Genomic DNA, 23,988 nt, shown 5'->3' with positions numbered 1-23,988 from the left:
AGAAGCTTAATAGAGATGTCTTAGATTATAAAAACAATTGTGCTTATCCACCTGGTTTTAAGCCTAAAGTTAATTCTTGTGTATTAGACGAAAGACCAGTGATTAATGAACATAGTAATGAGTATGGTGAAAAAGAAGACTGTTTTTTAGAAGAACCGAATGGACCAAGGAGGTCCGAAAGACTTTTAAACAGATATCAAACAGGCAGGAATAGAAAATATCAGCAAAGTTAAGGACAAGGGAAGAGGGGGAATCGAAGGGGTTACAATTAGTTAATCACAGTTTTGATTTTGATGTTAATAGTGAAACTGTTTTGAGTGCTAACAGTTTTGGTTTGTTTGATGATGATAATTTTAATTTTATTGATTATTTTGATGAAGCGACCAAATCAAATAGTCCCAGTGATTCACATATATGTTGAAAGCATTTTTATTCAGGAACTAAACATGCTAATATGACTATGACAGAAATGAATAATCAAGAAAACAAGTGTAATTATTTTGACAACCATTCTTCTATGTTGTATTGTGTATTGCAAAAACAAGGTTTTTTATTTATAATTACATGGAAATGGAAATTCAGGATATACATTTTGATTTATTTAGTAAGGGTATTAATTTTGTTCCTAGTTTTAGCCTTGACATAGCTCATGTATTGGTCAATTTAAAACTTTTTACATGACAGTTAAATTTAAGAATTTACCATTCTACCTATGACAAACAGAACAAAGATGTTATCAATACTGATTCAGTTCATGTTCTTAAGAGAAGAATTACTTTTATACCTCCCCCAATACTAATATCACCCTTCTAGAAAGGTTGGCGGAGTCTGAATTTAGAAGAATATTAGGACAAAAACACAATGGCATGGACAACCTTTCTAAAAATGAAAGATTATTGTTGAGAAAAATGAAGGATTCTCATCAATATAGATATATGAGACCAGACAAGGGAGGGGGATGTTTATTATGACCAAGATAGACTATATTACTAAGATGACTGAAATTTTAGATGATGAATTAACTTATATTCGGATATCAAAGAATGAACTCAACAGAGCATATCTCAAAATTGACCTTTTATTACAGGGTGCTTTGTACCAGGGTGTAATTAATGAACTTGAATTTGACTGTCTCATGGTGAAATTTCCCATTTTGCTTAGCATGTTTGGGATTCCCAAGATTCACAAGGGAATTAGCAACCCCCCATTCAGACCAATAGTTTCTGCTAGGGTTCCAAAACTGAGTCCTTAGCCTCTTTTGTAGACTACTGGTCTAAAACTGTAGTTAGTGAAGCAGCCCACATATTGAGAGATTCGTGACATTGCCTTGAGAGATTGAGGGAAGTTAAGGTTAACAACAGTTGTTATGGTTTCCTAACAGTAGATGTAATCAATTTATTTACAGTTATCCCACACCAGCAAGGATTAGATATGTTTCATGAGAGTCTTTTGACTAGTACAACTATTGATAAAAATAGAATTAATTTTTAATTGATCTTATGGAACTTAAATAGAATTAATTTTTTAATTGATCTTATGGAACTTGTTTCAAAAAAGAATTTTATTAGTTTTGAGTGAGAAATCTTTCAACAATTAACTGGGGTAGCAATGGGGACAAGGTGTGCCCCCGTATTTTCAAATTTGGTTTTGTTAGCGTGGGAAAAATTACACATTTTCTCTTCCAAATATTGTGAAAATATCATTCTATACAATCGATTTCTGGATAATTTGTTAATTTTATGGAAGGGAGACGAACAAACTGTGGTGGAATTTATAGATTATTTAAATTCCACTACTCAATTTTTCAAGTTCACTTACACTTGGAACAATGAGGAAATTAACTTCTTAGACATAACTACTAGAAAAAACACTTGAAGGCTTTTTTAGTAACATACATAAGAAGGAGACATATTCCAATTCTCTATTGCACTTCAACAGTTGTCACCCTCTTCATCAGAGAAAAGGTATTATTAAGGAGCAGATGGTTAGAACATCCAGGTTAGTTAGTGACAAGGAGATTTTTAAACAAGAAATTTATAAATTGATTGGTATGTTTTTAGAAACAGGCTACCCCTTGAAACTATTGCTTAACGTCAAAAAAGAATTTATGAGAAAAAGAGAAACACATTATTTACCTATTTTAAAGAGCATTTTGACTACTGCTGTAAGTGGAAATAGTGAGAAAACTGGATAATTTTTTGTATTAAAATACAATGATAGGTCTTATGAATTGAGTTCAAGTTTAAGGAATTTATGGAGGTCTTGTTTAAGTGATCATATCAAGGGTATATTAGGATCAGATCCCCACATAGTTTATAGTAGAGGTAACAATCTTAAGATGATTTTAGAAAAGGAAGTTATACCATTCAGAAAATCACTTATGAAAAAATGTGGGACATGTAAATGGTGTAGGTATATTAATGAAGGTCCATATTTGTGTGTCATTGATTATAAATACACCATTCCATGCCCTGGGCAATGTAACTGTAACACCAATTGCCTAGTCTACGTGGCCTCTTGCACTGTATGTGAGGCATTTTATGTGGGTGAGACCACACGTAGACTTAGGGACAGGATATCTGAACATTTGAGATCCATCAAAAGAAAGGGTATACATAATACATTATATTTACATACTACCACATGTTTGAATTTTAAAAAATGTTTCTTCTTTATTGTGGATCGCGTTAAAAATATTGAGAAGGGTGGTGATGTTGCTAACAAAGTGGGCGCTCTGGAAATGGAGTGGCAACTTAGGCTTAATGCTTTAAAACCCCCTGGTTTAAATGATGGGGTCTCTTTGATGCCCATCTTAAAACTTAAAGCAAATCAGATTTCACATTAAGCTAATTTATTATTTATTGTGTAAAAATAATTATAGAACAAAACAAAATAATATTTTTGTTCTTGATATCTTTTGTTCTGATTGTTTAATGTTGTGTTTAAGGTGAATTAATAATACATTCATTTATATATATATATATATATATATATATATATATATATATATATATATATATATATATAGGTTTACTATCAAAATGTCGATCCTTACTCTGGCGAATGACGTATAATCGAAAATGGAAGGTCGAAAGCAGTACCATCGGAGTCACAAAAAACAATCTAAGAACGGGTTTTAACATGGGTCGAGGTAGGGGAGATGTTTGTCGTTTGGAATAACACTGAACACCTACCTCGACCCATGTTAAAACCGTTCGTAGATTGTTGTTTTGAGATCAATGTTATTGTTTTCGAACTTCCGGTTTCGATTACACAACATTCGACGGAGTAAGGATCGACATTTTGATAGTAAACCATATATATATATATATATATATATATATATAGATATAGATATATATATATTTTTTACCGCTTATGAGGCTAGTTAATTATTCATTTTTAAGATATTTAATTTTGAATACATTGAAATAATTTGCATCCTTGTTAGTAATTAATTTCACAATGGACATTTAGATTTTTTTCCACCAATCATTGTACTCTTTGTACTATATAAGGGGCTGTTATATTTATTTAAATGACTCTGAAGAAGCCAGCCTATTACTGATGAAAGCGCTTAGTCATTTTGTTAATAAATTGCCTTTTACCATACTGGACTACTGGTTCCTCCTTAGTGGCTTTTTTATTGTTTTATTTACAAGTTGTTTTTCCTTTTGGAGTTGTGTTTTATGCTTACATAAAATGTCCCCCAGAAAACTGATGAATCCTTGTTGTGATCTCAGTTTGTGTTATGGAAGCTAACACTTGCTGAATTTGAAACAGTTCCTCTGTCTAACTTGAGGTTCATAACATGGAAAACAGTTTTGCTGATTGCTCTGATCTTTGAAAGAAGAGTATATGAGCTGTAATGATGAGTCAAACTTAGCTCATCTTCAACAGAGTAAGGGTTGCTTTGAAAACAAATCCTTTTTTATATCCAAAGTGCCATGCAAGTTTACCTTAAGCCAATCTATCCATCCCTCTCTTTTCTTTCCAAAACCCAAAATGAGGGAGAAAGAATACCTTATACCTTGTATTTCCATAAACAACTCAGGTATCATCTTGACAGAACTTCTGACCAGTTGTTCATTTCTTGTGAAAGTAATAAGGGAAAAAAAACTGTGTCACAGCAGCCTTCTTTTCCAATGGTTGTGCCAGGCTATTAACCTTTGTTATTTCTATCACAAAAAAACATACTTCAGGTGGGGTCAAGATTCACTGTACCAGAGCCTTAGATTCATCTTTGGCTTTTTGGAAAGGGTTGTACTCTAGAAGTATTTCAGAAGCAGCAACTTTTTTTTAGGGCCCGCATTTCTGTCATGAGTACCAGTCTGGCCCCTATACACTGTCTTCACCGAACCATCCAGCTACCTCCTTGCCTTCTCCCCCCACCCAAACATATTCTGATATTGCTTGGGCCAGACATAGATTCAGGGTTATAAGGGCTTGGCATGTATGAGCATCTGACTAGGTGGTTACTCTTAGTATGACCTACCCATTTCCCTCTCCTCTTGTGGTAACGTGGTTTGGTCCGGGGTGGATGTACAATGTGAGCAGGCATATCACTTTACTGCCAATGCAGGCCCACTTCTCATCCACTCACCACATCTCCTCTAGCAATATCTGTGGCCTCAACCAGGGGTTGCCACCAAGAGATGACTACTTATCACCCTCCCCAGGAATAGCTTGCCCATATCTTCACCTGCTGCTCCATCAGTTGCCCAAGCTACTGATGGAACTAGGTCACTTGGACTGTAGGCTAGGCTTTATCCTTCTACATCACTGGAGTGACATAGAAGCAGTAACTTAGTTCTCTACTCATACTTTTACAAAGCACTATAAACTAAAATCCTTCTCCAGATCTAGGAGAGGCTTTGATTGGACCATTCCTCAGGGGATCCTAGACTCTTCCCCTTCCACCTCCTAGTTATTTTAAACTTTTGTAATCTACCCAATTAGCTAAGATTACTGCAGCAGTGATCCATATGAAGAACACAGTACAACTGTGTAAGTAAACATACCAGAACATTAGATGTTTGAATGATCATTGCTGCAGCAACTGTTCCATCCTTCCCTCCATCCCTATTGTTTTTGTTAGTTTTTTATGCCAGGGTGTAAGCATGTAATTTTTTCTGTTCCTAGCAATAACCAGTCAGGGCGTAGCCTCCTGCTTTCAGCAGGCATGAGAGCTCTGAAGGGCATGGCACCCCATCCTGACTTTTTAGTCAGCTCAGCTCAAGCTGAAGATTGTTTTCAGCCCATGGAACTTACCCTAAAGCTTTGGAAGCTGTCTGACTGTTATATTCTATGCAGGCTATAACCAAGATAGCTTAAGCTACTACAGCAGTGATCATTCCTCCAGCTACTGCTGTGGTAAGTTTTCTTGCACAGCTGTACTTTAATAGATGTCTGTAGGCAGAATTTCTAAGATACAGTTAAAGGTGTCCTTAAGATGTTTCTTTTTAGAGTGAATAAGGTTAAGTCAGAATAAGACTGTCTTATGTATTTGGCAGGATAAATATAAACCCTCCCTCCTCTGCGTGACATATTAAGGAGTGGGCAAATGAGACTTCAGTATTATAAACTAGGCAGAAGAGATCATCTTTCCTTTTTTATTATTCTATAGTAGAAAGGATCATGTTAATGAGGACCAGAAGTATTCAGGAAAATAGTTGTAAAATAGTAATGACTATTATTTCTTAAGTAGATACCATACTGATATCACATTCAATAAGCTATAGCATATGATGTACAACAGAAATGTGTAATCTATAACCCATTTTCAATTCATTACTTCATCTTATGTTGTAATGATTAAAAACATGGAAATAGTGTCACACATATGAGAATTCAAACCCTAACTGCTTCTAATAGAAGCTGATTACAATTTTACGTGGCTGTGGATCTCATGTTTTGTTTAAGTTATATGCTTTGTTTAATTTTAAAGGAACTTTCTTTTGATTGTATATTTTGTACACTGTTAAGACATCTCTACCAAACCCTCAGAGAACTTCCAGAGACAGCCTAACATTGCTGAAAGAATACTGTCATTTTTTTAGCTTACCATTAACAATTTGTGGTTAACCAAATATTCACATCCAAATTAGTGAGGCACTTCTCAGTATAGTTATTGTTTACACACAGCCATCATTAAATATTTACAGTTTTTGACACTTTTTCCAGAACAAATCTGTACCTGTCCAAAGGTGGGAATAATGCCATGTCCCTGTGGTAATTTTGAGGTCCATGATAGTACTGGGGTCAGCACAGGACAGCAAAATGAAGTAAACAGGAAATGCCATGAGAGGTATATAATTAGCTTAAATGACAGTTTTTATTTTCTACAAAAGGTAAAGGACTTTAGACTTGGACCCCTGATGTAGCAAAAAGAGCTACATTTTGGTCAGCAATGGCGCCTTACATTTTATAAATGGTAAATAAGAACACAGTGTTATACTTGCACAGGTTGTAAAAACAAATTTGAAATGAACATCAAGAGAAGCATGTTTTCCCATGACAAAAGTGTTGATGTTATGTATATAAATGATTGCATTCAATCTGCAAATGCTATTTCTATGCCAATAAAGAATCCACAAAGAAAAGGTGGCATGGGTAATATGAAATAAATGTATCTTTTATATTCATTTTAAATGATATTTATAGTTACAAAATCCTGTTTTAAGAGTATAAATAAGCCAGGTTTATAGTGGATAGCATTGTAATATACTGCTGGATATCTAAAGAAATAAAAGTTGACCCCAAAAACATGCTAAAGATATATATATATGTATATATATTTTTATATATATATATATATATATATATATATATATATATGTATATATATTTTTATATATATATATATATATATATATATATATATAGATACCAGATGAAGAAGTGAAAGATGAAAGGAACATTTAGTTAACGAGGTAACTGTGCAGTTGTGTAAGAGGTGTAAAATTATGGAGTACCTCCTGGAGAAGCCCAGAATCGCAAACCACTCAATGTATTTTTCTAAATACATATTGATTAGTACACCGGCATGGATACACTGGAACAGTACCATACATAGTGCAGGTGAGTATATGCCCTGCATCTGTGGATTGGCTGAGATATTCATAATGTATCATCATTGTTATTAAATGCTGCTTTCCACTGTACCTGAAAACCATTAATCATTCCTTCATCTGGATTGAACTGCTCATTTCTCATGTACATAGTATTCCCAAAATGGAGGTGAGATCAGTTTGAAGAATACTTTCAGCCCTTTCTGGCCTCATAGCAATGAGAATGCATATTATAGGCCTTAACCCTCACCTTGGATGGGGACTGAGCACCAACATTGTCATAGAAGACACTATTCCCTTACTGCATAAATGAATACTGCTATGCACCTGCACTGAGGGGTGTTATCCAAGTGGCTTACAGGCTGAGCAAATGCTACATGACAATCTTTCCATCATTACTTTTCTCTTAAGGATTGCATCATTAAACAGGCATGGTCCACCACTATACCAGTATACCTCCCAGGCTAGGTATGCCTGTCTTCTCCACGACACCTCCAACAGATACCTGAGACATTAGTTTTACTCATAACTTTGGCCAAAGTCATACCCGGGATTCATGAAGCTTGGCGCAAGGCCGGCGTTAGGCTTGCACCGACCGTGTGGTATGAAGATGGAGCAGTAGCGCCAAATGCATATAAAGGAATGCGTGCTGCCACCACAGTCACGTGCATAGGAAAGGAGCACGAGTGCATAGGGCATGTCGAAATACCGCACGGTGGCGTGGAAATGTCAGCTGCCGACGTGCAACCTAAAATGCTTGCATATAACAATTTGCAAGCAAAAGTAATCACATCTGTCAGTGTCCGTGGATACTGAAACATATGCAAAGCATGCAAGACAGTTCCTGCGAACACAAAATGAAGAAGCAAACACAAATGCATGGTAGGGAATAACGGGTCCATATCCCTCGAACAAATGACATTGAAAACCATGTGCCCGTAGTCCAACGTAGTGTAGATAGTTATACCAAATGGAAGTGAAATGCATCATATGTTAGCGTGCCATCAATAGGTACGTCCAGCTCAATGGTCAGAGTCACCAGCTGACCCATATTATGAGGGAGGGTACACAGCTGGTCAGATGCGTCCATAACAAAAAACACGATAAATGTAAATATCTAGCGACCGTATGACCGAATTATATCCCACAATGCATGTAATAGTCACATACAATAGGTATGTCCATATTTAACATACCATATGTGACAGGAAATATAATAAGCATGTAAACAAAACAGAAGGAGCATATAAACTGCTACAACAATAAGGCAACATGTAGGCTGAAAGGAACAGTATTATCCATAGCTTTGACTGTGGGTACGTGTTGTCCAGTACAATTGGATATGTGTCCAGAATATATCCCATCCTGGACATAGGAAAAGGTGGTATCCTACCAATGATTACAACAGTCAGCCAAAATCCGCACATCTGCGGTCCAAGCCGAACTTGTCAGGATGTGTCACAGTTGAACGGGTATTACCCGGGTATACCAACCATGCCATGAAAGTTAAGTATGGGCGTGTACCTATATGCGTGAGGTATAGCATGTGGAAGGTCAAGCAAGGCAGGGTAGTCCACACAACCATACAGGTACCTGACATATGTAGGGTATGCAATGTGTTACCTTGACTGTGTCATGGGCCATCAACCAAAGCAGTGATGGATGGAGTGTCAGGAATATGTGTGTGGGGGATGGGTAATGGTATAATCCTCAAAGGTGAGACTGTGTCATATGCAGAATAGGTGAACCGGAGGTATATGAGGGAGCAGCGGGTGAAGCAGAAAGAAACACAAAAACATGTATACACATCTGCAATACAACCAGACAGGCCATACTGTAGTACACAATCCCACAAACATATGAATATTAAAATGTGCGATACAAATGTTCAGAAATGTCACCGGCACATACCCACAGATTGGTCCTGATGAAACTGGCCATATCAGATGCAACACACCTGGATGCATAATGGACTACCCAGCATCCCCTCCACAGCACACAACCTGCCCCCATACCTGAACATCCACCAAATCCAGCCATACTTGGCCTACTAGTTTGGCACAGCCACATCTACACATAGTGACCACTATGCATATGTAGTAGGTAGTGTCACCCTAGGCAGTTTCAGGATTGCAAACTATGTATCCTTTGCATGTAAAACCCCCAGCACATTTTCATAAGGCCAGAAGAATGGTCGGTATCGGTCTTGTTATTATCGGTCTTGTTAAATGTTTGGATATCCCTCATGGGATAAGTAACCTGTGTAAACATTAGAATGGGTATGAAGACGTGATGTTCAGTCCTGTAGACATCTGGACACAAGTTGGAATGTGCAGTAGTGGTGCACGAGACTGTCCAGCCCTAGATGGTCATGCAGAGCCTACTACTCAGGATCAAACGCCTGCCCGTGACGCACATGTCCCGACATGAATAAGCGAGAGAATATATTGCACACATTCGCATAGTGGCACATGGTATAAGGGTGATGAAGGCACTGACATAAATAGGATACCCCCTGATCCACTGTGTGAGGGACAATTAAAGTGTGTGTAGGTGTGACCTGACCAAAAATGATACAATGCCAAATGTCCTGTGATTGTAGGAAATAACTATGTACCATACTGCATGTAACAGTTGCCTAAAGCGGTCACGTCAGGATAGAAAAAATGTAATTTGTACAAGAAACAGGCAAACGACAAAAGTGCTAAAAGTATAGGCTCACGGCTAGGAAACTAATGAATGTTCTAAACCTGCACTGACCGTGGCTATGTGTTGGCCTAAACAATCTGGTGTCCCCAGTAGGATTACCATCTGTCCCACTTTGTGAGGGACAGTCCCTCTTTGGGCAGTTGTGTCCTGACAAAAAATATTAAAAATGGCAAATGTCCTGAGATTGTAGGACATAATTATGTCCCATATGTTATGTAATAGTTGCATAAAATAATTATTTCTGTGTCTAAAATACCTAAATGTTACAAGAAACAGAATAAGCAACTAAACCGCTACAAGAATAAGCTTTTATTTAGGCAAATAAGTAAAGTTCTATCCTTTGTACTGACCATGGGTATGTGTCGGCCTGTAAAATCTAATGTGTGTTCCGAAAATGTCCCAACTTGGCCATTTGAAAAGGTGGCAACCCTAGTCCCCAGAATATATCTCAACCTGTACATATGACAATGTCACTGCTACCAATGGTCAGAGCATTCACACAATAACTGGCCAGCCTCTTAACCACTCACAAAGCCAGTGACCTTTGGAGTAAAGGTGTTGAATGAGAATGACTACTTACAACAATGAAGAGTAATAGACGCATTTAACTGCAGAAAATTAGTAGTATTAAGAATCTGTCAACACGTTCCAAGTTAATTGTACTAATATGGTAGAAGTGTCCGTGATTGCCCTGAGTTGTCATAGCCTTGTCCCTGTCACTGTAGAAATGAGTCCCCGAGTATCACAAAGGTCCTTACACATAAGTACACCAACCAACTGTCACATCTGTTGACAGGACTATAGCATATCTGTAGTGAATTTATAACTGATGTCCAGAATAATATTTATTTTATCTATAAATGAATGAATGAAATAGTCAAATGGGAAGGGAAACACGTGGCTGGGAGGTCCAATAAATAAACTTTGTACCCCCCACACCACCCATCTAGGCCGGTCAGACATACAGACAGGCAATACAGATCAACACACTGCCGCTGTCCAAAACCGGTAGGAAAGTACCAGTGGGAGAGATCTGCATGGATAACGGTGTCCCTTGCGGGACCCCAAAAGTTCAGGGTACGTGTGAACCTGCTGACATTGATACGAGCAGGATGTAGGTGTACATGGAACAATAGGTTGTGCAAGTGTGATAATACATGTGTTGACAAAACGTACGACATGTGTCCCGAGACCGGGAGAGTGGGCAATGTGTAGGGGTGAGCTCATACCCCAGCTGCGCTTGCAGTAATTATTTGTCATGACTGCTATAGAGGGGTGCCAGGTAGGTAGACGATGGGTATGCAATAATGGGCTTAAGTGTGCAGGTGCTGGTTGGCAGAGATGTAGTAGGCCCACCCAGTGGAAGTCATTAATATTCCTATGTGGGCATAGCATATGCCTACACCTCCCAAACCTGAACAGCACATCTACCGGATAGTCTGTAAACCATCGGGGGAATACATAGAGACCAAATCAGTGCTGTGTACCTGATTAGCATGGACGTCCATAGTTATGTATCAGAATGTAACAAAGTCCAACTAAACACTTCCAGAACTAGTGATATTAGGTGGACAGGTGGTGGAATACAGGTAATGACAGATGACAACATGTATGAGTCATAAACAGCATGTACCTCGACAAACGCGAATGAATACATATGCTCTGTGACTGTAAATATGTCTGGTTAATAGAACCAATCATCTAAATGTGTCCCACAGTGTGTTATGCATTGTTCCTGATACAGTGTTCATTCACACCCATTGGTATGTGAGTTCTGCTAGTGACGGAAAGTGCATAATTTGCTGACCACCTTAGGTAGATGATAGCATATTAGATGAGGTTCAACACCCGTACATCTTTGAGGGACACACCCGCCTGGGTAGTTGTGTCCTGCAAAATGACAGTTATGGCACATGGCCTGTGAGTTCGGGAAAGTAGGCTATATAGTGTGTGTAGTGGTGTCAGAAATTAATTTGTTGTATCAGAAACAGCTACATGAAATAGGAAACAGTATTATCAATTATAATGCTACATGAATAACCTTAAGGTATGCAAACCATGGAAGTCATCAGTTTACTACTGGCTGTGGGTATGTGTTGCCTTGACACATGTGATAGCTCTACATACAGGATCTATAAAGCCGCCACCATTCTGAATGGCCAAAGTGGAACCTGCTCTGTAGAAATGTCAGACGTACCAGGGCAGAACATACCTACAGCCATGCATAGTACAGAAATATACATATCGGCACAAATCAAAGCGTAGTCTAGCAGCAGTAAAGTTGCTTATGCTACTACATATAACATATCGACATGTCAGGTATACAAGACCTGTAACAAGCAACCAGTACAGACGCGTACAACATGAGAATGTCCCCTAATCAGGACAGTTGCAATGGCTAGAGTATTGTCCATACCTCTCAACTGTCCCTGAATTTCAGGTGCGTCCCTGAGTTTGACTGAAAGTTTAACTCTGTCCCTCTTAATCCCTCCTAAAATTAATGACTTTTGAAGGAAAGGTTGTGAAGTACACTTAATGACTAATGACAATAAGTAAGAGTTATAAACTTCTTTTACTTCAGAAAATGTGTATTAAGTCATATGCTCTGATTCTGTCAATGTTTCAAGTTAATAGCACTACTTTTGTAAAAGTGTCCCTGATTTTTTCTTGACCTGTCCCTGATTCTGTAGAAATGTGTCCCCGACTGGTGGAGAGATCTGGTATTGTCACATGAGATATGCCTAATGAGGGACTGTCCCATGCAAAGTGGGAAAGGTGTCACTCCTACAGTCTCCCGTCATGCAATCTGAAAGGTGGAAAATGTACAGTAGGTATGCGGTAGCATGACTCGATGGACAGCTGCATTAACAAAATCATATTCACATGTCAGCATTGCAGAGTATTGGTTCCCATGTATCAGGCAGATGGGAGCAGATCGTATGAGGAACATGCATATAATATGATTACGTCACTGGACAGGCCGCCGAGTCCGTACAGTCGAACACCTGCCATCGCCAAATGGTTACACATACCCGATACTGTAGTCATGTATTCCGATGTAATGCACATCACAAGGGATCACACACACCCAGTGTGAGTGACCAATGTAAGCAGAAATGTCGGTGAGCGAGCGACTGTAAGCGTGTTTGTCTACCAGTATGCCAGTAGTGCACTGTCAAAGAAATGTGGAGTCTAAACAAGTATAAGGTGCTGTGACCAGATGTCAGCAGTGCTTAACACTGTGCAAACCCATGCACAACTGCTCCCACCTGCTGGAATGTGCCTTACCCAGTCCGTATCCAAAGGCGTCTGTCTGTCCGCAAAGAACCGCCCTATTCACGTGTTGGTAGCAGTACCCTGTGCACATAGCTCATAGACCATGGCATATGTACAGACAATAGACCACACACACACCATACAGCGCAGTCATCCAACAGTATAGCAACGTACTGGCAGATATGTCCGGACCCCTGGTGTATGCATGCCTGGCCATCCTGTGTTTCAGTGTGTGAGCATGCCCAGTATGACTGTTACTCATGTTGTCGACCAACATTACCGTCATACCATCATGTGTGTGAGCATGCCAAGTATGGACAACTGTATTGCATGTGTCACATGTCCAGATAGTTAGTACTGTGTTGCTGACCCCTCCATTCTACACAGACAGGTGTCATGCTCTTTCTGCAGGGTAGCTAATGGTCATGTGGCATTGACAGTTGCTACATGTCTGCATTGCGTGGGGGGACATTCAACCACAACCACAGTCCTACACAGCACCATGGGTGGCGCACATGACTCTCACATGTGTAGGTTTGACGGGGGTCCCAGCTGACAGTTGTACACATCTGCCGCTACTGTACTAGTATGCCAGGTACTCCATGTCAGTGTGTGGACCTACCTAAATTGCTGGTTGGAGGGATACCAATGTACGTCAGTTCCCAGCTTTAAATAACAGCACAGTGGTGTTGGATGTCCTAGCTTACACAACCTACATCAAACTGCCTGGCCTGCTGTAGTCTATGTGTGTGTCTTAGGGGGTTGGGGTCATTCATTGGGCATATCCATAGGCCATTGTATATCATTTGTCTGTATTGATTCACATCTGTCCAGCTGCATGGAACGTGTGTGGGCTGTACGGACACACATGATGGTCAGCCCATAATCTGCAGTGGGTTAGGACACCCTGTGTACTACTGGCTACCATTGTGACCCCCGTATGTGCTACAGAGGTCATGGTGCCACTATGGATGTGTACTGTCTGCTGCCCTAACATTCGGCCACCACAGTCACTTGTATGCTCACATACATACCATAGCAATGGGCAAATACACATTCTAATACAACTGCCAATTGTTAGGTCAATAGACATACCATGGGTGTGTTCTGGATCTGAAGACAGTGCTGGAGGGCTGCCTATGTCGGATGCACACAGTGCACCTCCTATACATGGCCGAGCACAGGTAATGTCATGTTTGGCATCCATTGTACTGTGTGCGGGTCAGAGAGGGGAAATCCATGGGTACCTACTGTGTCAGTGTATATGCCTTGTGTTGCCTCTTTTCCAAGGGCAGGTCATACTGTGCATGGGCTTTCGCCGACTGTGCCCTGCTCAGGTAGTTCCTTCACCAAGTCACACTGTGCCTGCAAAGGCCTTGGCAGTGGTGTTGGGCTGTGTGGCCCTGCCCCATGCTGTTCCTGCTGCAACTGTTACTGCAGGATAAGATTGTGTAGCATAGCAAATACCATAACAACTTGTATGCATGTAGCTAGTGAATACTGCAGGGCTCCACTGGATGCATCCGGATACCAGAGCCGTGAACTGTGCATCCCAAATACATGCACAATTATATGTTTTGCCTGTGCATCCGCCTCATTATGCTGTGAGTGTTCAGGTGTGTGTGCATTGCTGATGGGTGTCATCAGCCACGACACCAGTGTTTACCCAACATCCCCCACTAGGAGACTGTAGGGGATGTCCATATTGGCATTGGTGTGGTACAGCTGTGTCAGAAGCCATATATTGGAATCATCATAGCTTCCAGGGCAGACAGCACACACTTTCAGTCTCATGCCCTGGCCATCGCATATGGCCTAGCTGTTGGAGGGTATGCCCCTGCAGTGACTGTAGGCCCTACCCCGCTCACCCGGTGGTGCTTCGATGTGTATGTGTGTGCAGGCTATAGCACCCAATACCCCAGGGTAGTCATCCATGTGGTTGAACTGATTAATATTGCTGGTCTACTAATCACGTGTGTTGAGGACATGTACATGCTCACTAGCATTTGTTGACATGGCGTCTATGAACTGGTGCAATACTCTGGCTGCAGATGCCTGTGAGATACCCATGATATCCCCAGGTGTGCTGTGTGAGGTACCTGTGGCTAGTACACCTAGGCCAACACATACCATGGTATCCACTGTGATGGGTTTCCCTCGGCCTGTTTGATGTGTCAGGTTTGGCAGGCACAGGTCAACAAGCCAGTGTCGGATGTCTCTGTCCAGCCCATAGTGCTCCACCATCCCCAGCCCATGTAGCCCCTGGTAAGTCACCCTGGGTCTATAAAGTCTTATGTCACCCCAGTAAGGGTTGTTCAGCAGCATACACATCCTCATGGTCCCAGCCTCCTGCACATGTTTGTATATGTTGCCTGCTGCAGCCCTTCTCATTTGGTTGGACTGTGTTGTGAAATGTACCCACAGGTATACACCGGTGGTGTAGAGTGTGGAAGAAACCTGTGTGTATGCTGCTTGCTCACATTACCGTACTGTTCAGGTGTGGGCTGGCCATGTCATCTGCTGATTGTGCTGATCAACACCTGTTTGTGCAGCCTGTACACCCTGACTACCCCACCACTGCTGTCATCCCTCCCAATGTCACCAGGCAGGTATAGAGACACCCCTAGCTTAGGCGTGCTAAGGCAGGAGCAATCCCAAGGCACAGTTCTGCAATGTACGTACAGTATGCCTGACCCCCCTCCCATGCTGTCAACTATATTCAAGCCCTGCACCCGGCTGACTACACACATACACTCCAGGGACCTGCATCACACCCTGGTGATAAATGGGATACACTATTGTCAACCTCATCTGCATAGTATAGTCTTCTAATGAATAGTTATATGACCAATACCGAACCTCCAAATTAATAACCACTGCTCAGTGTCACTCAGATCTGTAGACAACTGGCAACAGGTGCCTTACTATCACCATATTCGATGTCCCATGGTTTTCCCAGCAACAAAATAACCGGTGTCTACACGACTACAACCCATGACCCTGCACACTACAGACGATGTGCATTACCACTACGCCATGGCAGATATACATAGATCCCAGGTTATCATGTACAGATCATCCGGCACAAACATTCAATAGTGCTGATGTCCCCAGACATATAAGTTCACATCTACACATCTATGTCTATCTCTATATCTACATATATCATATATATTATTTGTATACATATATACATATATATATATATATATATATATATATATATATATATATATATACATACACACATATACATGTACACACATATGTAGATATGGCATTTATATCACAACAGCGGACCCCATGACAGCAATGCATTAGACAGGAATGAAAAGGAAACTACATGTGCCACCTGCATCATGTAGTGTTGTTACTATCAAGGCACGTGTGTTTTGTTGCATCACACGGGTCAGACCGTATCAAGGGTAAGAGTAGGGCTGCTGACATTTACTCACCAGACCTATTGGCGAATGTATGTGTTGACAACCCAGTGTCTTTGCAGAATATGCGGGCTGCGGACACTATATAGGTCAGCAACAAAACATACTGAACACATCCCGCAGCTAGCCACCCGCAGATACCAACACATACGGTATAACTGCCAAACACACACACCTGCCATGCCTTGGAATCAAGCACCTACATGTCTAGTCTACCACACTACAGCATTATGCAGGAACAGAACGCGCTACCGAGTTTCAGCATCACCGCACTCCCACAGGCATACTTCTAGGTGGATGACATCAGCAAAGGCAAAGATGCCGATAGGGAATGTATGGGGAGTGAGCCATCTAAAAGCATTACTCTGTCCCCAGGCAGCTGGAAACACACACACACACACACTTGGCAGGGCTGGGAGTCAAACATACACCTAACTACCTTATCACAGTACAGCATTACGCAGTTACAGAACGTGCTACCGAGAACCGATAGGGAATGCATGGGGAGCGAGCTGTCTAAAAGCATTACTCTATCCACAGGCAGCTGGACACACACACACACACACACACACACACACACACACACACACACACACACACACACACACACACACACACACACACTTGGCAGGGCTTGGAGTCAAACATACACTTAACTACCTTATCACACTACAGAATTACGCAGTTACAGAATGCGTTACCGAGATTACTGGAACACAGCACTCCCAGAGGCTTACTTCTAGGTGGATGACATCATCTGCAAAGGCAAAGACGCCGATAGGGAATGTATGGGGAGTGAGACGTCTAAAAGCATTACTCTGTCCCCAGGCAGCTGGAAACACACACACACACACACACACACACACACACACACACACACACACACACACATACACACTTGGCAGGGCTGGGAGTCGAACATACACCTAACTACCTTATCACACTACAGGATTACACAGTTACAGAACGCGCTACTTAGATTACTGGAACACAGCACTCCCAGAGGCATACTTCTAGGTGGATGACATCATCCACAAAGGCAAAGACGCCGATAGGGAATGTATGGGGAGTGAGCTTTCTGAAAGCATTACTCTATCCCCAGGAAGTTGGAAACACACACACACACACACACACACACACACACACACACACACACACACACATACTTGGCAGGGCTGGGAGTCGAACTTACACCTAACTACCTTATCACACTACAGCATTACGCAGTTACAGAACGCGCTACCAAGATTACTGGAACACAGCACTCCCAGAGGCATACTTCTAGGTGGATGACATCATCCGCAAAGGCAAAGACGCCGATAGGGAATGTATAGAGAGTGAGCAGTCTAAAAGCATATTACTGTCCCAAGGTAGATGTAGACAAACACACGGCAGTGGTGTGAGCGGGACAACTGCCTATCTACAGAGCACTATTACAACACTACATAGATACAAGATGTGCCACAGTCAGTACACCCTTCAAGACAGTCAACCAGTGTGTTCAATGTAGGAATCCATCCTGACATGGAGTATGGACATCTGTTGCCTGGATGACCACCATCGCTATACAGGATTTCAATGGCCATGCCCATACACAGAGGCACATAACCGACACAAGGTTTCACTGGGCATGCTCACACACTTAGTATCACATGCCCGTTTGGAATGTACTGTTTGTCCATCTACACAATGGCGTACTGGGCATGCTCACACACTTAGTAGTAGTGAAGGGCTGTCTTGCATGCACATGGATTCTAAACATGGAAGGGCACAGTTTGGTGTTACTGTCCCCACGTACATGAAGGCCACTCACATGTACTGACCAGTACACACTCAAGAGCCATCACAGATGTCTCAGGTGCAGATCACAGTGGTAAATGCCGCATTCTACTATGTAGCCCTCAGACATCACCATGTCCTTGGACCAGCAACACACATCCATGCATTACTACAACACCATGTGACTCATGACCAGTGGACTGTACATAGGTCTACAGCAACTGTGCAGATTACACATGTACTGACAGGGTTCCATCATGTGTTATGCAATGCAATGATACCACTGTTCATAACCAGATCAGCTCTACACATAACAGGGGCCCTGGGTCTTACACAGCTGTAACAGATGACTGTCACTGTACACCAAAGAACACTCATGTTTGGATATGACATACATGTAATCGCAGTGGATATGTACATGGCCCACACACACACACAACACATATGTACATAACATAGCTTTTGCTGTCCTCCGGGCAGACAAGTGGCTACAGCAATCACATGCATGCACATGGAAGGTAGGTCCATGGCTGTTGAATGCTAACAGTACATAAGGTAGCAATGTTGACCGAGGTAACATTCCCTCTGTACTAGTTACCCATGACAACCATCATATCATACAACAGTCCATGTGTTATGTATGTCATCACACATGTCCACCAATTGCAATGCATACAAACATGGCTACATGACAGGAATGTAGGACCAACGCACATGTACATGTAGTGGTGTGCATGCAGCTACCATGCATGTGCAGTAACTGATGTATGTAATTCATCTGTGCCTAACTACAACATGCAGTTGCAATGCAGCCCCATCATTGACACCTGTATATGGTGAAATACTGACAGTACGGTAGGATGTACATCAGGTATGGATGGATGTGTGTACATAAAGTGGTGATCCACCTTTGCAGATGGATGTTTGCTGAAGACGGCTCACAGGTGTGTCACAAGCCATCCTACCATTACATGTGCAAACAGTATGCTATGTTACTGTTACTTGAAGGTAAAGACATGCAACCTACACAGTGGTCAGGGTGTTACTGACTGTAAATCACTTGACACCTGTAACACTTACATCCTCCCGTGTGCATATAGCAGCACAATTGCTGAAGGTAGCGTTGGTACACATAATATGGCCAATACTGCTGCATGTCTGTCAGACGTATCATAATATAGCAGGTGTATGATTCACAGTACTGCCATGTGTGTTTGCTTGTGTGACCATATATGCCACATATGGTGGGGAGTACATCCCAATTGTTACACACCCATGTACACTGTTGTAGAGATCTGTACATACTGCAGTGTAGAAAGCATGACGTAGACAGGGGTGATGTGTGTATCACACACATGTCAGCTATCTGTATGTGAATGACATTTGTGGACTCCACAGTGTGTGTGTGTGTGTGTGTGTGTGTGTGTGTGTGTGTGTGTGTGTGTGTGTGTGTGTATGTATGTATGGCTGTCTGGGGCATGGAGTGAGGGTGTATGCTACCATACAGAACAGACAGGATCCCTAACCCCTCATGGTGATGCAGTCTACTACTCTGTTGATGTCATCGGTTTCAGCCTTACTGGCTACCTGTACATGTTCATTCTCTGTGTCACATTGTGTGGGTGCACAGTACTGTGAGGGTGATTACCACATAGGCAGGGGTCCTCACCTCAACATTATCGAGTGTGCATTATAGTGTTGTTAACCCCGTGAGTGTGGACATGTTACTGTGTGTTTCTGTGTATGTCTGTGTGTGTTCTCATCCTGTAATGTGACAGGGTATTACTGCTACACAGTGAGGCCTCATGCTATCAAGTGGCCTCTAACGTTATCATCGGCCAGACCACTATGTGAACCCCCCGCACCATGTCACCATACCTGTGATGTGACCTGGTATGGATGTCACGTCTCTAGCCACGGTAGCCTATTAAATAGCCCACATGCTTCTGTATCAGTAGATGTGTGGACATCTGTGGAATGGTAGCCTTTCTAACAGTGAGGTTGAGTCTACGTATAGCATGCTGGTATTGCCATACATGCCTGTGAGCACTCCACATCTACACATGTGAAACTGCAAACACTGCTACTTATTGGCACATGCAAGTAGACCTTAAGGAGGGAAGCAGGGCATCATTACTGTTGTTACCAAGACACATACTGTGAACATACAACAACGCACTCCAACTGCAAACACTGTAACATAATGGCACATGCAATTAGACCTTAAGAAGGGAAGCAGGGCATAATTACCAACATGCTGTTACTGTTGTTACCAAGACACATACTGTGAACATGTAACAATGCATTATAAACCTGTACTACATGGTATGTCTGGTGTGTGTCAACATTACACAACTAATGTAATATACACTTATCTCACTATTCTGTTCACCCTGTGCATCAGACCATATGAGCATGTCCCTACACCGATGGTGTGGATGACATGGATGCGTCACAGGCATCATCATATGCACAGGGTGATAATGTTTGCCAGGGGCATAGACTGCACCAGTGGATGACATCATGTGTGTGGGTAAGGTCTGGTGATCTGATTGGACATGTGTGGTTGTTATGCATGTGGGTGTTGCGGTGCCCTACAGCTGTTTCTGCTGTGTGCGTGTATGTGTGCACACAGTTCTGCCATTTGTCAGGCCTACACAGGGGTATTATTGACAGCTCCAGATTGTACAGACCAGGATGTACAGCTCACTGTGTCCATCCATGGCCACGTGACCTGTGCCTGTCAGGGGTTGCATGGGCACTACCAGGTGGAGGTACAGATTGGCTACTGTCCAATCACACATGTCCACTGGAACTGTGTCCACGCTGGGAACATCCAGGGCCATGTCCACGTGGCCTGCTGTGTCCTGGTGTGGACAGCGCAGCACCAGTTGCACTGCTACTGCTACCGGCACTATGGGACTGGGCATGTGAGGTGACTCGTTCACGTTGACCTGCACTAGGTGGTGTAGCTGGCCTACATCCACGTGGCCTATGCCTCACTCCTACCAGATGTTCCAGCACAGACAGCTCACTCTCGCAGATTGCCATGCCATGGTCAAGGATTCCATCCATGTCACCCAATCGCCTGTCCAGAACATCAGCAATCTGCTGTTGAGCATTTGCCAATGCCTGGATGTTGTCATTTAGAGTATGGATAGTAGCCCTCTGAAGCCTCTGCCCTTCTCTGTTCTGCTGTTCAGCATGTGCCTGTGCCGCAATTACAGTCTGGAACATGCGTCTGGTGACACCAGCTGCTGCACTCTGTCCTGCAGGTGCATGTATGCCAGAGGTCCTCCTACGAGCAGCACTGGCCACATGGCTGTGTGGCACATCTGCAGTGATTACACTGACACCATGGTGTGGAGACACACCTTCATTAGCCACCACACATTCCTGTTCCAAGCTAACACACACTGACTGTCCTTCCTCTATGGCCACTGGTGATGGGGTATGTGTTGGCATGAGAAATGTATGCGGGGAAGAGGGGGACATAGCTGGGATGGCAACCATTGGTAGAGATTCAGCCCCTGACAACCCTTCCTGTACCTCATGCATATGTTCATCACTGCTGGTATCTGTGGGGACACTAACATCAGATGGACCGCAGGGGGGTAACGCACCTACATCACTTGTGAATGCAAAGAAAGACTTTATATTACAATAGACACACACAGACGCACAGACACACCATGCATGTGATTTCACAGACGGCATGCAGCATGAATGTGATACAGCAGACGGCATGCAGCTCAGACATTAATAGTGGTAGTTAGCATACCTCCCTGGGTTGCACACAACAGCAAGCAGGTGTCATATCAGTAGCCATGCAGTTCACACAATCATGGTAGTAAGCATGCATCACTGTGATACACCATGTGGACCAGCACATGTTAACAGTACACATGCCTGAAGTGACCTTGACATGTAATCTGCTGACGTGTGCATTGCCATGCATACATGTCTGATACAATGGTGTCCTGACACATGTACAGCATTGTAATGGGTATCACATTGCAGTGTTGTCTGTATGCCCTACAGATAGAATGCACTTTTAGCAAATGTGCATGAGCATTGAAGGGTAGTGTGAGGCATCTACATTGCTATACAGTGTGACGTACAGACACTGTGCCATTGAATGGCATCATGAGGCATCTATATTGCTATACAGTGTGTAATACGCACACAGTGCATAGCCATAACTGCGTGCATACACATAACATAACTGTGGATTGTGACCCACGTCACTGAGGTGTATACACACCAAACCATGCTGTGTCATGTGATAGGTCACTGGAAGACCTACGGATGACACCCCTGCACAACTACTGCAAAGTCTTAGCTGCCTGGCAACCATGTCCACACATGGCAGACTTGTCAATACACCATGTCCCACATGACATGAATGTACCTCACACACGAGGTGCATGGCTGACAGTGATGTCCTACAGCAGCAAGGGAAATGTATGGTATCTGTGGCCTGATGTGGTGTCAATGTCTGTGGAAGCTGTACAGGTGACTACTGTCATGCTATGACACAGTCATGATGTTCAACACATCTTATATGGTCAAATTAAGTGACACCTCTACTAACTGTGCACAGGCTTTTAGGATGTCCAGTGTTCCACATCAACTATATAATCAGTCAACTAAGGCTATAATTGGACCATGTGAAGACAATGTGCAACAGGGTGTATACACATCACAACTACTGTGTGGCTACATGTCTCTGGCCATCCTCCAAGGCTATGTGTGAACATGTGTTGGCCAAATGTTTGTGATGGCCATCTATCTCACATGTCTGTGTTGTCCCATATGACATACACCCATAGATGTCAGATATGTCACTGTCCACAGGGCTATGCAGACAACGGGTTGTATGTTTGGTATGTGGGATATGTATTATGGGATAGTGAGACAATATTGCAGCCAGAACACTACATGTCTGGGACATGTCAGATGGCACATCACAATGTGTGCACCCATTGCAGGGGCATATTACACAATGGTGACTCCTGTGGGCTGCCCATATCCCAGCTCTCTGTGTGGTACTGTTTGCGTACCACACATGTGTTGTTCCAATGTATAGTACATATGCCTACATTGAACACCTCCACTGTTGTATGCACAGCTGTCCACACATCTAGCAATGACAGATACTGTGGTTTCATGTTGGTGTTTCATTTAGTTTGTATATATTGCACATGGGTAGCCAGTGTGATTGATGACAGATGTGACCTGTATATCGTGACTGGACCATACATTATGTGAACATGTGTTAACTGGCCACATGGTGAATAGATACATGCATTAACATGCCTGATACTGATAACTGTCTCATCTGCAACAGACTGATGTCTATGTGGCACACCAGAGGTACCTGTATAGGGGTGACACAGCAGTTTGAACATTATCCATGACTGTATGACAGCCACAGGGTGCACTGTGCATGTTAACACATTTTCCTGTACAATAGCATATAGTATGCACATGTGTGCATACACTGGGTAGCATACTGTAGTATGCGGCATGTGTGTAAACATACCTTGCATATGATGTTACATTACATATTGTACAGTGATACATGCAACTAAATGGGATATAATAGTCATATGTGCAGTAGTGACTTACCAGGCAACTCCAGGCTCATTGGTTAGGAGACATCCACCTCCACGATGGCAGCTAGAGTTTGTGGATGCTGTTCTGAGGGTATC

This window comes from Protopterus annectens, chromosome 2.part0 (assembly GCF_019279795.1).
Source record: "Protopterus annectens isolate FY-2018-M chromosome 2.part0, PAN1.0, whole genome shotgun sequence".
NCBI lineage: Eukaryota > Metazoa > Chordata > Ceratodontiformes > Protopteridae > Protopterus > Protopterus annectens.
Note: the sequence above shows the minus strand (reverse complement) of the source record.